Source organism: Scyliorhinus torazame, chromosome 10 (genome assembly GCF_047496885.1).
Source record: "Scyliorhinus torazame isolate Kashiwa2021f chromosome 10, sScyTor2.1, whole genome shotgun sequence".
NCBI lineage: Eukaryota > Metazoa > Chordata > Chondrichthyes > Carcharhiniformes > Scyliorhinidae > Scyliorhinus > Scyliorhinus torazame.
This window is the reverse complement of record NC_092716.1, coordinates 248,523,280-248,539,452: the sequence shown is the minus strand read 5'-3', so window position 1 is coordinate 248,539,452 and position 16,173 is coordinate 248,523,280. Positions and strand designations below refer to the sequence as shown.

Sequence of the window (16,173 nt, the reverse complement as noted above, 5' to 3'; positions counted from 1 at the left end):
TCTATGTGTCGGGTAGGACACTAAGGACCTAACCTGCACGTCTTTGGACTGTGGGAGGAAACCGGAGCACCCGGAGGAAACCCACGCAGACAAGGGGAGAACATGCAGACTCCACACAGACAGTGACCCAGCGGGGAATCGAACCTGGGACCCTGGCGCTGTGAAGCCACAGTGCTATCCACTTGTGCTACCATGCTGCCCAATATATTGTCAACAGAGACATCTGGTACAGCGCGACCTCCCCTTGAAGCTGTGGGAAGTTGTTCGCTACCTTTTGAAGGTTCTGAATCTATTTTAGGATTCATGTCCGCCATAAACTCAGCCTTACGTCCAATTTTCTGGTTGTCAACTACATTTTTGTGCAATCTTTGATTACACCGCCGCGACTATTTACTATTCAGTCCTGTTTTATTTTAGTTTCTACAACCGGCACCCGATTGAATAACACCTTCTGAAAAAGGTCCTTTCTAAGGGGTCGAAGCACTATTTGATGCGGCTTTAAGACTTTTAATGGGTGAAAAAGATGTTTTCTTACCCCAGTCTTAACCGTTTTTCGGATAGATGTCTTTGGGTCTTCTGTCCTTCTGGTCTTTCTTCGGTCTTCCGATTTCCTCCGACTCTGCGCTACTCCCATTTTGCCGACTGCGCCAATTGTAGAGATCTACCATGTGGATCTCGTGAAGTCTCGCAACACTAAAACGCAATAGAAATTTGAGGTAAACATCTCAGATGCAAATAAGAATCTTTTATTGCCTCTACTTGATTACAATTGAGAGAAACTTAAATCTATTCTCAAAAAAGCCCTGCTAGCAAAGTACTTAAAGAGAAGTAATTTATAAAACAATTTAACTTTCAAAATAATACAGAAATGGTTTCTTGCTTACGGCAAAACAGCTTGCATGAACTTATGAAAATAAAGATTGCGAGTAGCTAGATCAAAGTATAGTGTGATCCTGGAATGAAGATGTCTGTACAGTCTCTCATATTTAAAGAGAATTTTATCAGTCAGAAGCCATCTGTCTACACCTCTATGTCGTCCTAATTGGTTTGGGTGAGAGTCAAATACATTTGATTTGATGGTTAACTGTCAATCCTCAATGTGCAACATAAGTTTTGAATGTTTCATATTTGAATATTTGTGTATGCTATGAAATGTGATTTTGTGCTGTTATCAAGACTAGTTTTTACTGGTTGTCTGCTGACTTTACTTTATCCACATTCTGCTATGGTGCTTATTTCGACCTTGAACTTGATTACTGGTACAACTCATTTCTTAACATGAAATTAACTTTGAAATCTGTTCATTAGAACAATAGTTTGTTCATATTGTCAGCAAAAATGTTGTTTTTATCTCCAATTAGTTTGTGGATGTGTCAGGCTTTGTGCTTCTGTTTAAGTTATGTGTTTTGTCATGACCTAAGGTTATGAGTACTGAAATCCTTATTTTAAAATGGGTATTAAAACTGGGTTTGAATATTTACATTAAAATAGCCTTTTTACCTATCTGAAAATAGTTGATTACCTTCAGTGTGGATAATTTGATTCCGTTGGCAGAAGGTGACACCAATTTTGGGTAATTGGGATAAGAAGCAACAGTAACCTGAGGAAAAACATTTGTGCACAGTGAGGTGGTTAGGATCTGGAATGCACTGTCTGAAAGCATGGAGGAGGCAGATTCCGTCGTGGCTTTCAAAAGCAAATTGGATAACTATCTGGAGAAAAGATTTACAGGGCTATGGGGAAAAGTCAGTGGAGTGGGGCTGCGTGACTTGTTCTTGCACAGAGTGGAGACTAAGGGCTGAATGACCTCTTTCTCTACTGTGACCATTCTGTTGCTGGGGTGTTGTCCAGGCCCATAGCCTTTGCAGTATTCCATGCCTACAGCCCAATTCTTGACATCACGTGTAGTGAATCGAATTGAAGACTGGCACCTGTAATGCCAGGCACCTCAGGAGGAGGCTGAGGTGGATTATTTACTCAGCATTTCTGACTGAAGGAGATTGCAAATGCTTCAGCTGTATTTTGTGCTGATGTTCTGGGTCTCCCATTATCGATGGGGATATTTGTGGAGGCTCCTCGTCCAGTGAGTTGCTCAATTGTCCGTCACCAATGTGTGTAAAAGACACTGAAGTGAAGCCATGATTGTATTGAATGACCGATCAGGCTCGATGGGCTGAATGGTCATCTCCTGCTCCTATATTCCATTCATGACTGGATATGGCAGGACTGCAGACTTTGTGTCTGATCTATTATTTGTGCTATCGCCTCACTCTGTCTATCACACGCTACCTTGTTGCCTGGCAGTTTCTCATTTTTTAGATATGCCTGGTGCTGCCACTGAGCTGCCCTCCTGCATCATTGAACCAGGGCTGATGGTAATGTCAGAGGCGAGGATGGAGACATGTCATTCCATGAGGTTGCAGATTGTGGTTGAGTACAATTTTGCTACTGTTGATGGCTTCTCATGAAGGCCCAATGTTGAGCTGCTAGATCTGTTCTGAATCTATTCCATTTTGTTAAGTGATTTTAGGCTGGATGAAGGTGTTCCCCAGGGTTTGGTATTGGGGCCTTTGCTTTCCCTGACATATATTAATGATCTGGATCTTGGTGTGAAGGGAACAATTTCAAAGTTTGCAGATGATACAAAACTTGGAAGTATTGTAAACTGTGAAGAGGACAGTGTAGCAATTCAAAAGGACAAAGGCTCTTTGGTGGAGAGGACAGAAAGGCGGGAGGTGAAGTTCAATGTGTAGAAGTGTGAGATGATGCAACATGCATCAGGCAGAACATGCAGAGACAATATAAATTAAGGTGTAAAATTTCTAAAGGGGTGCAGAGGGACCTGGGTGTATATGTATGTCGATCATTCAAGGTGGTCGGACAGGTGGAGAGAGCAGTTAGTAAAGCATATTGTATTCTGAGCATCATTATAGGAGCGTAGAGTATAAGAGCAAGGAGATTATGTTGAATTTATACAAGGCACTACTTAGACCTCAGTTAGAATATTGTGTGCAGTTCTGGGGGCGCCACACTACAAGAAGGATGTGAACGCATTAGTGAGAGTTCAGAAGAGGTTTACAAAATTGGTTCCAGGAATGAGAACTTTCAGTTATGAAGATAGGTTGGTGCCGTTGGGACTGTTCAATTTGAAGAGGAGAAGGCTGAGAGATTTTCTAGAGATGTTCAAAATCATGAGCGGGCTGGACAGCGTGGGTAGGTTGAGCTATCATACACATTGAACTGTCAGTGTCGGATGACATAATTCTGACCCTGAGCTAATTGTAACTCTGAAATGTGTGATTCAGGGATCACTCCAAAGCTGCCTGTTCAGAGCAGCCTCGGGCCAGAGGCGGCCGGGATAGCTATTCTTTGGAAAAGTTTGGGTGAGGTTCTTTGTAGCCAAGAAAGAGCTCCTGCTGGCTCAACAAAGAGCTCTTAGGCTTTCCCTGTCTTGGGCTTCCCCCCTTACCCCATGTTCAACTGCATTCAGACCAGACGACCTAGCCGCCTGTTCAGACCCAACCAGAAGTGTGCGATTGTGCAACATCCCCCTCGGTTCCATATCCCTTCACACCATTCCATCGTCTTCGAGAAGGAGTCAGTTTTGAACATTTTCAATAAGGCCTGACAATGAACATTTCCAGGGCCTCGTGATGGGTAAGGGTGATGGAAATACTGAAGCCCCTGCACACTCCATTTCTTACGCAAATTAAAATTGTGACTGAAATCCTATCAAACTTTCCTCCTTCACTATAAATATAGGACTTTCCACAAATCATACAGTCTGCAAGCATTAATGTTCTTTTTATTATATTAATCAAAATGACCTGAAAACATTGTTAACAGCAAAAGTAACTGGACTGGTCCCGAGGTCAATTTCTCATCGCCACTTAGAATATTATTTTAAAACTTGCTAGTTCCTATTTTGCTGCCAAATAACTTTAACACAGGTGTCTGCTAAGGATCCTAATGAATCGTCTCAAAAAATTAAAGATATTTAAGATCCACCGTACCTGCCAATTGCATTACAATTTCCAGGATACCGGGATTCTTACCTGTTAAACCTTGGAAAACACACCTTGGTGCTATCCGTCTCATTAATTAGCTTCAGACAACCCTTTTTAGTACGGCTTGCCCGACTTCTCTGCTTCTGTTCTTGGATGCCTGCCAACTGGTCCTATGCTCTCATGAATATTCAAGTTCCTAGTTTAACAAACAGAATTTCATTAGTAATCTTTACTTTTTCGTCAATTAAGCACATTCCCCATATTTGCACTCACCAGAAAGGTCACCCTATCAATTCCTCTGTTCATTCTCTCACAGCTAAATTGTGACACCCAGTGCTGCTGCATGAATGCAAGGTCAAATTACATTCAATGCACATCTTAAACTAACAATTTATATTTCTGTAACATGGCAAAAGACGAATCAAAGCACTTTACGAACTGTAATATCCCACACCTACAGTGTGAATGCTTGTCTTCCCTGTGCTCCCGGAGCTCGTGCTCTCACGCTAGGGGCGGGATATCTCAATTATCCGGTGTGTATAAGGTCGGTCACTAAGGCACCGATCAAGCAGGATCCCGGTTCTGATAAAGCCTACGTACAGTTGTGGCCGGGCCTATTTGCGAGCACCCCTTAATCGGCCACCACCACCGGGTAGCTTTGCCCCCCGTTTTCGTTGTCCCTGGTACTAAACTGTCCCAGAGTGGGGTGCCGGGGAGGCTTGTTCCGCGTCAGCCTGGCGCAGTTTGGTCATTTCCATTTGTGCTCTTGCCCTTTGTCCCTTATGGTTCCCCTTTCCTGTTTGTCCTGTGTTTCCCCGGCATCTGTTGGGTGGGATTACTGGGTTATGGGGATAGGGTGGAAGTGTTGACCTTGGGTAGGGTGCTCTTTCCAAGAGCCGGTGCAGACTCGCTGGGCCGAATGGCCTCCTTCTGCACTGTAAATTCTATGATAATCTATGATTCACTCATTTGATTTGCAAATTGATTGTCTACTCATGCGTGGTGTTCAAAATCAATTGTCAATTCGCTCACCTGGAATACGAAATAGATTGTTGATTCACCTGTGTGCTGTACAAAATTGATTGCTAACCCATTCTATTGGTTTGCAAATTGAGTGCCAATTAATTCATGCGCTTTCCAAAATCATATGTTCACTCACCCCACCAGTGTGTAGAATCGTTGGAATGCACACTCATGAACTTCACAGCTTCAAGTGGAATGCAAAATTGATTGTCGATTCACAGAGGTGGAATGAAAAATCGCTTGTGTACTCACTCATGAGGAATACAAGATTGATTAGTGGCTTCCTCGTGTGGTGTGCAAAATCTATTGTGGCTATTCTCATGCGGAATGCAAAATTAATTGTCAATTCACTCATTTTATGAGCAAACTCGATTGTCAGCTAACTCAGTGGAGACAAGTGATCGTGTGGAATGCAAATTCGATCGACAATTCACTTGTCTGCCGCGCAAAATCAAATGTCGAATGACTTGTATGGAATGAAAAATCGATTGTCGATACACTCATCTGGCGCAAAATCGATCATTCATCCACTCTTGTGATGTGCAAAATTGATTGCTGACTCAGTCGTGTGGGTACTAATGTGGAATGAAAGATCGATTGTCAATCAATTCATGTAGTGTGCAAAGTCAATTATTGAGTCACTCAGGTGTGCAACATTCATTGTCAACTCACTCCCTTGGGAGTGCATCCTCGCTTGACAAATTTGTGTGGTATACAAAATCGACTGTCGAATCAATTGTGTGGAATGTAAAATCGATTGTCGTCTCACTGATGTGGTGTGCAAAATGGACCGCGCTCTCATTCGTGGGGAATGCAAAATTGATTCTCTCATGCGGTGCGCACAATTGATTGCCGACTCACTTGTGTGTTGTGCAAGATTGATGTTCAACTGTCCCGTGTGTAATGTAAAATTGGCTGTCGCTCCGCTTGCACGGTGTACAAAATCAATTCTCGAGTGCAAACTCGATTCACGGATCCCGCCTGTAGTGTTCAAAATCAATTGTCACTTCATTCGTGTGGAATGCAGCATTGTCAAGTCACCTGTGCGTGCTGACAAATCGATCATCGATTCTCTCGTGGTGCAAAAATCGATATTGATCTCACACATGTTCTGTGCAAAAGCAAATGATGGCTCAATCATGTTCTGTGCAAAATCGATTACCAACTTACTCGTGTGAGGTCAGCTGATTCATAGAACATAGAACATACAGTGCAGATGGAGGCCATTCGGCCCATCGAGTCTGCATCAACCCACTTAAGCCCTCACTTCCACCCTATCCTCGTAACCAAATAACCCCTCCTAACCTTTTTGGTCACTAAGGGCAATTTATCATGGCCAATCCAGCTAACCTACACGTCTTTGGTCTGTGGGAGGAAACCGGAGCACCCGGAGGAAACCCATGCAGACACGGGGAGAACGTGCAGACTCCGCACAGACAGTGACCCTGCGGGGAATCGAACCTGGGACCCTGGCGCTCTGAAGCCACAGTGCTATCCACTTGTGCTACCGTGCTGCCGTGCTGATTCATGTGTAATGCAAAATTATTTGTCGCCTCATTCATCTGGTGTGCAAAATTCACTTGTGCGATGTACAAAATTGATTTTCTACCAACAAGCCTGGAATGCAAAATTGATTATCAATTCCCTCGTGTCGTGTGCACAAATCTCTGTCAACTCACTCGTGTGGAGTTGACCAACTCTTGTGGAATTCAGAATCGCTTGTCGACTAGCTCATACAGAGTACAATATTGATTGTCAAAATGAATTGTCGATTCACTCCAGTCCTGTGCAAAAATCAATCGTCCACTCACTGGTTTGGTATGCAAAATCGATCATCTTCCCACTCGTGTGGAGTCAACTGATTCATGTGGAATGCAAATTCAATTTGTCGCCTCACTCGGCTTGTGTGCAAAATTGCTTGTCAATTCACTCGAAAGATGTACAAAACCGATGGCCGAATCACTGGTGTGGTGCAAAAAATCCATTGTCGATTGACTCATGTGGGATGTAGAATAGATTGTCGATTCTTTCGTGTGGAACCCAAAATTGATGGTGGACCCAATCGTGAGGAATGCAAAATTGATTGTTGACTCGCTTGTTTGGTGGGCGTAATCAGATATCTACTTACTCGCATGGAATACAAGACCAATTGTCGATTCACGGGTGCGATATGCAAAAGCTATCATCCACTCACCCGTTTGGAGATGACATATTTGTGTGGAATGGCAAATCGATTGTCGCCTTGCTCATGTGGTGTGCAAAATGGATGGTTGAGTAGCTCATGCTGTGTGCAAAATTGACTGCTAACTTACCACGCGGAATGCTACATCGATTGTCAACTCACTCGTCACATGCGAAAATTCGATTGTCAATTCACTCTTGTGGATCGCGAAATCAACTACCTGTGGTATTATCATAACTATATGAACTGCAAGGGTTAATGAAGTATCCAGAATAGCCACTAGAGGGAGCTACAGTTACAACTATATAAGGCAGTGATGTTAAGCCTTGTGGGAGAGCGTGTGTAGGAGTTAGCAAGAGAGAGTCAGAAGTACAAATAGTGTAAGTGAGAGGAGATCATAGTTTGTATCAGCATTAAGATTAGCTGTAGATGAGTGTAGTTTAAATATTAATAATCAACCGTGCATTCTTTAGGAGTACATATCGAATTCAAATTAGTTAATAAATTTATAGCTTTGTTTCAGTTCAGTTTTTTGTGGTCTTTGTCAACCATCCTGAAATAAGCAACACAAAGAACACCACACTACCGACTCGACGGATTAATGTGGAACGCAAAATCTATTGTTGATTTATTCATGTGGAATGCAAAATCGATTGCCGATTCACTCATGTGTTGTGTAAAATCAATTATCCACTCACTCGGGTGTCCCCAGATTTTGTTACGATACTGGACGAGAACACCAAATAATTTTTTGATTTGTAAAATGGTGAGGGAAAGGATACAGGAGTGATGACCCTGACCAATGGGCATCTTTTAAAACAAACTTTAACCCAACATCTACACCTGCCACTAACTCCAATTAAGCAACCCAATACAGTTTAAATGCCACTTATAAATAGAGTTAACACAACAGGCCACTTGCGTATCTGTGTATCCCTTTCGAAAGAGGTCCTTTCAAGATCAGATCCAGTGCACCTCTGCTTAAGTTAATAGCATGTGGCAAACCTGCTGTTCAATTTAAAATCCTATAACAGACTGCAAAACTCCAGACAGACCTGGCTCCTCTGAATAATTGCATCATCCATATCCCACTAAGTTCCATGAACTGTTTAGCTCAGACTAAACACCCTCCCTCATAAATTATCTACACTCCAGGGAATCTCCAGCAATGTAGTTGACTCACTGGTATGCAATGCAAAATCGATTATTGATTCATTGGTGTGGTGTGCAAAATCGATTGTCGACTACATGTTTGGAGATGACTGACTTCTGTGGAATGAAGCATAGATTGTCGACTCACACATATAGAATGGAAAATTAAGCAGCTCATGGGATATGCAAAATCAATTATTGAGTCGCTGGTGTGGCATGCAAAATCAATTATCGACTCACTCATGTAGTGTGCAAAATCGATTGTCTAGTCTCTTGTGTGGTGTGCAGAATTGATTATTGGCTCGCCAGTGTGGTGTGCTAAATCAGTTGTCAACTTTCTCGTGTGTATTGCAATGTCAATTATCGTTTGACCCATGTTGGTTGCGGAATAGATTGTCGGCTCACTCATGAGGTGATTCTCGCCTGGGAAATGCCAAAATCTAATGTCGACTCAGATGTGTGGAATGCAAAATTGATTATCGGCTCGTCCATTTGGTGTGCAAAATTGATTGTCCATTCACCGGTCTGGTGTGCACAATTGGTTTTCGACTCAATTGATTTTCCACACTACACGAGTGAATCAAGATTCGATTTTGCATTCCACTTGTGCGAATGGACAATTGATTTGTATTCAACATGAGTGGATTGGCAATCGATTTTGCACAAACCGCATGAGTGAATCGCAAATCGATTTGCATAGCGCACGAGTGAATCAACAATTAATTTTGCGTTCCACATGAGTGCTTCAACAATAGACTTTGCATTCCACGTGTACGAATCGGCATTCAATTTGTGTTCCGCCTGCTTTATTCAACTATCAAATTTGCATTCCAGACAAGTAGGTCGACAATGAATTTCGTTTTCCACAGGAGTGAATCGAGCAGAGATTTGAGTTCCACACGAACGAGTCGACGTTTAATTTTGTCTTACAGATCAGTGAGCCAACTATCAATTTTTCCTTCCTCATGAGTGAGACGACAATCGTTTTTGCATTATCTACAAGTAACTTGACGACCAATTTTGCACTCCATGTGATTTTCCTTTCTATTAACCACAATAAAAAGGAAAGTTAAGCTGACTGAATCGCTTGCTTCCAATTTGTATCACCCTTTTGCGTTGCCATCTAAGTATTCCCATTTAACTTTTGATTCAGTGAATGGACGTAAGTGCTAATGTGAACATATCTAAAATAGAGTGGTAGTTGTTTCTTGAACAATGACAAAATCTGCACTGCCTTTAGAATTTGCCTAATCTCTGACTCACTGTGGCAGAGAGAACTGACTGTGTGTAAAATGGCCTCTGCCTTCACCATCGCCTGTTCCAGGCTACTGCCCAACACTAACGTCAAAGCTCAAGCAACAGCCCCTCATATGTCGTCTACAGCCTTCTGGACTGAACATCGAGTCCAACAACATTAGATCATAACCTTTGCCTCCACTGTTCCGCGTTCTTTGTTTTTGTGTTGCTGGGTCACTCTTCAAAGAACAAAGAACAAAGAAAAGTACAGCACAGGAACAGGCCCTTCAGCCCTCCAAGCCCGTGCCGACCATGCTGCCCGTCTAAACTAAAATCTTCTACACTTCCAAGGTCCGTATCCCTCCATTCCCATCCTATTCATGTATTTGTCAGAATGCCCCTTAAACGTCACTATCGTCCCTGTTTCCACCACCTCCTCTGGCAGCGAGTTCCAGGCACCCAACACCCTCTGTGTAAAACCTTGCCTCGTATATCTCCTCTAAACCTTGCTCCTCACACCTTAAACCTATGCCCCCAAGTAATTGACCCCTCTACCCTGGGAAAAAGTCTCTGACTATCCACTCTGTCTATGCCCCTCATAATTTTGTAGACCTCTATCAGGTCGCCCCTCAACCTCCGTCGTTCCAGTGAGAGCAAACCAAGTTTATTCAACATCTCCTTATAGCTAATGCCCTCCATACCAGGCAACATCCTGGTAAATCTCTTCTGCACCCTCTCTAAATGCTCCACATCCTTCTGGAAGTGTAGCGACCAGAATTGAACACTTATACTCCAAGTGTGGCCTAACTAAGGTTCAATACAGCTGCAACACGACTTGCCAATTTCTATACTCAATGCCCCGGTCAATAAGGCAAGCATGCCGTATGTCTTCTTGACTACCTTCTCCACCTGCATTGCCCCTTTCAGTGACTCGTGGACCAGTACACCTAGATCTCTCTGACTGTCAATACTCTTGCAGGTTCTACCATTCACTGTATATTCCATACCTGCATGAGACCTTCAAAATTGCATTACCTCACAATTTTCCGGATTAAACTCAATCTGCCATCTCTCCGCCCAAGTCTCCAAACAATCTAAATCCTGCTGTATCCTCTGACAGTCCTCATCACTATCCGCAATTCCACCAACCTTCGTGTCGTCCGCAAACTTACTAATCAGACCAGTTACATTTTCCTCCAAATCATTTAGATATACTATGAACAGCAAAGGTCCCAGCACTGATCCCTGCATAACACCACTAGTCACAGCCCTCCAATCAGAAAAGCACCCTTCCATACCAGGCAACATCCTGGTAAATCTCTTCTGCACCCTCTCTAAAGCCTCCAAATCCTTCTGGTAGTGTGGCGAGCAGAATTGAACACTGTACTCCAAGTGTGGCCGAACTAAGGTTCTATACAGCTGCAACATGACTTGCCAATTCTTATACTCAATGCCCCGGCCAATGAAGGCAAGCATGCCGTATGGCTTCTTGACTACCTTCTCCACCCGTGCGGAGTCTGCACTTTCTCCCAGGGTCTGCGTGGGTTTCCTCCGGGTGCTCCAGTTTCCTCCCACAGTCCAAAGATGTGCAGGTTAGGTGGATTGGCCATGCTAAGTGTCCCAAAAGGTTGGGTGGGGTTTTTGGGTTACAGGGATAGGGTGGAGGGCTTAAGTGGGGTGCTCTTTCCAAGGGCCGGTGCAGATTTGATGGGCTGAATGGCCTCCTTCTGCACTTTACATTCTATGATTAAGCATTTTCTATGATTGCTACTCTCTGCCTTCTATGACCTAGCCAGTTCTGTATCCATCTTGCCACCCACCCCTGATCCCGTGTGACTTCACCTTTTGTACCAGTCTGCCTAGAGGGACCTTGTCATACGCCTTACTGGAGTCCATATAGACAACATCCACTGCCCTACCTGCATCTTCATCTTGTTTCTTTATCCCTTCGTGTTGCATTCAAGTGGTGTTTATGTAGCAATTTACACCTCATTTGGATACAGCCTTTGATTCTTTCTAACCGCTCTGTTTGGCTGTTGCATGAAGGAATCTTTAGAAATCTCCCCTGGCCTCCACCCGATCACAGACCTTTCTTCCTCCTGCCCCCTTGCATTGGCTTAAAGGTTCTTCCATTCCTATTGGTGATCAGTTCTGGTGAAAGGCCAGCGACCTGCAAACTTAACCCTGTATCTCGCTCCACAGATGCTGCCTGACCTGATAGGTCTTTCCAGCATTTTGGTTCTGATTTCAAGGTTTTGCTGCATCAGGAATATTTTGCTTGTGTATCCGTCTTTTTTTCAGTGTTTTCGTCAGAGCCTCTCCTCCAATCAATGTGGAGCGGTCAGGATTACCCTCTCCGTACAGCCTGTACGAGCTTTGTGGAGGCTTTGAAGCAGAAGGAAACAATTTGACAAACCATAGACCTCTGGAAAAATCAATCCCGGTGAATTAGGGTCTCGAGTGATCTGAGTGCTTTCCAATGAATTTCCAATTAAATAGCATCTTGAGCCCGTTGTGTCCAGTGGTACACAGGCGGGGGCACTGGTTCAAGGAAAAAGATGGAAAATTATAGGCCAATTACTCTAACCTCGGTTGTTGGCAAGATTCTAGAATCCATTGTTAAGGATGAGATTTCTAAATTCTTGGAAGTGCAGGGTCGGATTAGGACAAGTCAGCATGGATTTAGTAAGGGGAGGTCGTGCCTGACAAACCTATTAAGAGTTCTTTGAAGAGATAACAAATAGGTTAGACCAAGGAGAGCCAATGGATGTTATCTATCTTGACTTCCAAAAGGCCTTTGATAAGGTGCCTCACAGGAGACTGCTGAGTAAAATAAGGGCCCATGGTATTCGAGGCAAGGTACTAACATGGATTGACGATTGGCTGTCAGGCAGAAGGCAGAGAGTTGGGATAAAAGGTTCTTTTTCGGAATGGCAACCGGTGACGAGTGGTGTCCCGCAGGGTTCAGTGTTGGGCCACAGCTGTTCTCTTTATATATTAATGATCTAGATGACGGGACTGGAGGCATTCTGGCTAGGTTTGCCGATGATACAAAGATAGGTGGAGGGGCAGGTAGTATTGAGGAGGTGGGGAGGCTGCAGAAAGATTTCAACAGTTTAGGAGAGTGGTCCAAGAAATGGCTGATGAAATTCAATGTGGGCAAGTGCGAGGTCTTGCACTTTGGAAAAAAGAATAGAGGCATGGACTATTTTCTAAATGGTGACAAAATTCATAATGCTGAAGTGCAAAGGGACTTGGGAGTCCTAGTCCAGGATTCTCGAAAGGTAAACTTGCAGGTGGAGTCTGTAATTAAGAAAGCCAATGCAATGTTGTCATTTATCTCAAGAGGCTTGGAATATAAAAGCAGGGATGTACTTCTGAAGCTTTATAAAGCATTAGTTAGGCCCCATTTAGAATACTGTGAGCAATTTTGGGCCCCACACCTCAGGAAGGACATACTGGCACTGGAGCGGGTCCAGCGGAGATTCACACGGATGATCCCAGGAATGGTAGGCCTAACATACGATGAATGTCTGAGGATCCTGGGATTATATTCATTGGAGTTTAGGAGGTTGAGGGGAGATCTAATAGAAACTTACAAGATAATGAATGGCTTAGATAGGGTGGATGTAGGGAAGTTGTTTCCATTAGCAGGGGAGACGAGGACCCGGGGGCACAGCCTTAGAATAAAAGGGAGTCACTTTAGAACAGAGATGAGGAGAAATTTCTTCAGCCAGAGAGTGGTGGGTCTGTGGAATTCATTGCCACAGAGGGCGGTGGAGGCCGGGACGTTGAGTGTCTTTAAGACAGAAGTTGATAAATTCTTGATTTCTCGAGGAACTAAGGGCTATGGAGAGAGAGCGGGTAAATGGAGTTGAAATCAGCCATGATTGAATGGTGGAGTGGACTCGATGGGCCGAATGGCCTTACTTCCTCTCCTATGTCTTATGGTCTTATGGTCTTATGGTGAGGCCAGAGGACCCTGACTGAAATATATTGACAAGGAGCCTGAAGGAACCTATCCAGATGGCAGCTGACAGATCGGGAGGTGAAACTGGGCAGTTCATTGCGATTTTGGCAGTGCTGCTCCCCCACCCCATAGCGCAGCCACTTATAATCAGACCCAACGGGATTTTCACCCCTCCACACCCAGCGACACGGTGCATTTTGCAGGGGAGGCAGCCCGTCATTGGCCGTTGGCGGGGTCTTCTGGTCCCACTTCTTTCCATGGGGCTTCCTGTTGATCCCGCCCTCTGCCGGCGGGGAACCGGCGGCGGAGGTCGCCGTCGGCGGGACTTGACAGGAGTGGCCAGAAAATCCCGCCCTTCAAAAGGAAGCAACAATATCGGCAACGGAGATGGGGAACTAATGTTTTGAATCACACATCAGAGAAGATCTGTGCACATGTAACCAGCCGCACTCTGAAGACACGAGAGATCTGCTTTGACGTAATTCGAGGATTGGGGCTCAGAAAATCTCTCCCTTACGTTCGAAAGCCAAACTTAATAATGCAGATCACAATCTTAACCAAAGACAATGATGCGGGAGGTCAGAAGGGCAACGCCCCCGTCAGGGCAGCAAATGCCTTTCACTCCACTTGAGAGCTTTTCAGAATTAATAATCAAACCCCACAGCCATAACAATAAGCCTTTTGGTAAATAACGAAGAGAAAAGGATCTTTACCTTAATTCCGCCCGACACGTAGAATTGTACCAGATCCATTAGGAATCTGCCCTTCATAAGCCTCTATATTTTTTTCACCTTCTCCAACAGAGTTTTTAATTAAAGGATCATGAATGACAGAAATCCCAGAAGGTTGTTCAAATCCTTGCCTTGCATCTATCCTCGCTCACGGAACAGATCAGCTTCTTCAGAGTGGAGCTTTGCACTCTTCGGTGCAAAGAAAATGCTGCTTACCAAGAATTTTTAAATCCTGCACAAGGTGGGGTTAGGAGCAAATGTAATCTCAATTAAAGCCTCCACCAGTGCAAATATTGTAGAGTCCCTGAAAATGTAGGTTTCAGTGACAAATCCTGCATCATTGTAGAAATGTCATATATTTTTATCATGGTTCTACAGCAAATCAATATTTCAGCTTTTCAATGATTTGACAATGAAATCCACTCCACATTCCCAGGAATGCTAATGAAGCCGAAGTAACTCTCTAAATATAAAATGTTTCATGTAACCAATGTCCTGAATTGAAGATCTTGTAAATTGATATTTTTACTTAATGAATGGGAACTGAAAATCTTGAATTATTTTCAGTCTGTTATCGTACGTGGAAACATACATTGAAAATAGAAGCAGGAGGAGGCCATTCGGCCCATCGAGTCTGCTCCACCATTCAATCATAGAACAAAGAACAGAGAAAAGTACAGCACAGGAACATACCCTTTGGCCCTCCAAGCCTGTGCCGACCATGCTGCCCGGCTAAACTAAAATCTTCTGCACTTCCTAGGTCCGTATCCCTCTTTTCCCATCCTATTCATGTATTTGTCAAGATGCCCCTTAAATGTCACTATCGTCCCTGCTTCCACCACCTCCTCCGGCAGCGAGTTCCAGGCACCCATTACCCTCTGTGTAAAAAACTTGCCTCGTACATCTCCTCTAATCCTTGCCCCTCGCACCTTAAACCTATGCCCCCTAGTAATTGACCCGTCCACCTTGGGAAAAAGTCTCTGACTATCCACTCTGTCTGTGCCCCTCAGACTTTTGTAGACCTCTATCAGGTCGCCCCTCAACCTCCGTCGTTCGAGTGAGAACAAACCGAGTTTATTCAACATCTTCTCATAGCTAATGCCCTACATACCAGGCAACATCCTGGTAAATCTCTTCTGCACCCTCTCTAAAGCCTCCACATCCTTCTGGTAGTGTGGCGACCAGAATTGAACACTATACTCCAAGTGTGGCCGAACTAAGGTTCTATACAGCTGCAACATGAATTGCCAATTCTTATACTCAATGCCCCGGCCAATGAAGGCAAGCCTGCTGTATGCCTTCTTGACTACCTTCTCCACCTGTGTTGCCCCTTTCAGTGACCTGTGGACCTTTACACCAAGATCTCTCTGACTGTCAATACTCTTCAGGGTTCTATCATTCACTGTATATTCCCTACCTGCATGAGACCTTCCAAAATGCATTACCTCACATTTGTCCAGATTAAACGCCATCTGCCATCTCTCCACCCAAGTATCCAAACGATCTAAATCCTGTTGTACCCTCTGACCGTCCACATCGCTATCCGCAATTCCACCAACCTTTGTGTCGTCTGCAAACTTATTAATCAGACCAGTTACATTTTGCTCCAAATCATTTATATATACTACAAACAGCAAAGGTCCCAGCACTGATCCCTGCGGAACACCACTGGTCACAGCCCTCCAAAAAGAAAAGCACCCTTCCATTGCTACTCTCTGCCTTCTATGTCCTAGCCCAGTGTTCTTCAAACTCGGGGGCGCGACCCGCGGTGGGTCGCGGGAGGGTGTCGGGAGGGTGGCGGAGCCGTCCTTCGCGGCGCTCCCGATCGCGCAATTCCCCGCGCAGCAGCCGGCTTTTAATAACGCCGGCTGC

The 16,173-nt window shown here is 44.3% G+C and overlaps 1 long non-coding RNA gene across 1 annotated transcript; it reads right to left on the bottom strand.

The window, feature by feature from the left end:
* Window positions 1–578: 578 nt before the first annotated feature.
* On the bottom strand, window positions 579–14,464 carry LOC140384937 (uncharacterized). The gene is made up of 3 exons (XR_011933231.1): window positions 14,284–14,464; window positions 4,056–4,203; window positions 579–693 (listed from the first exon to the last, which is right to left on the bottom strand). It is a non-coding gene; the product is annotated as an uncharacterized lncRNA (long non-coding RNA).
* Window positions 14,465–16,173: the final 1,709 nt, after the last annotated feature.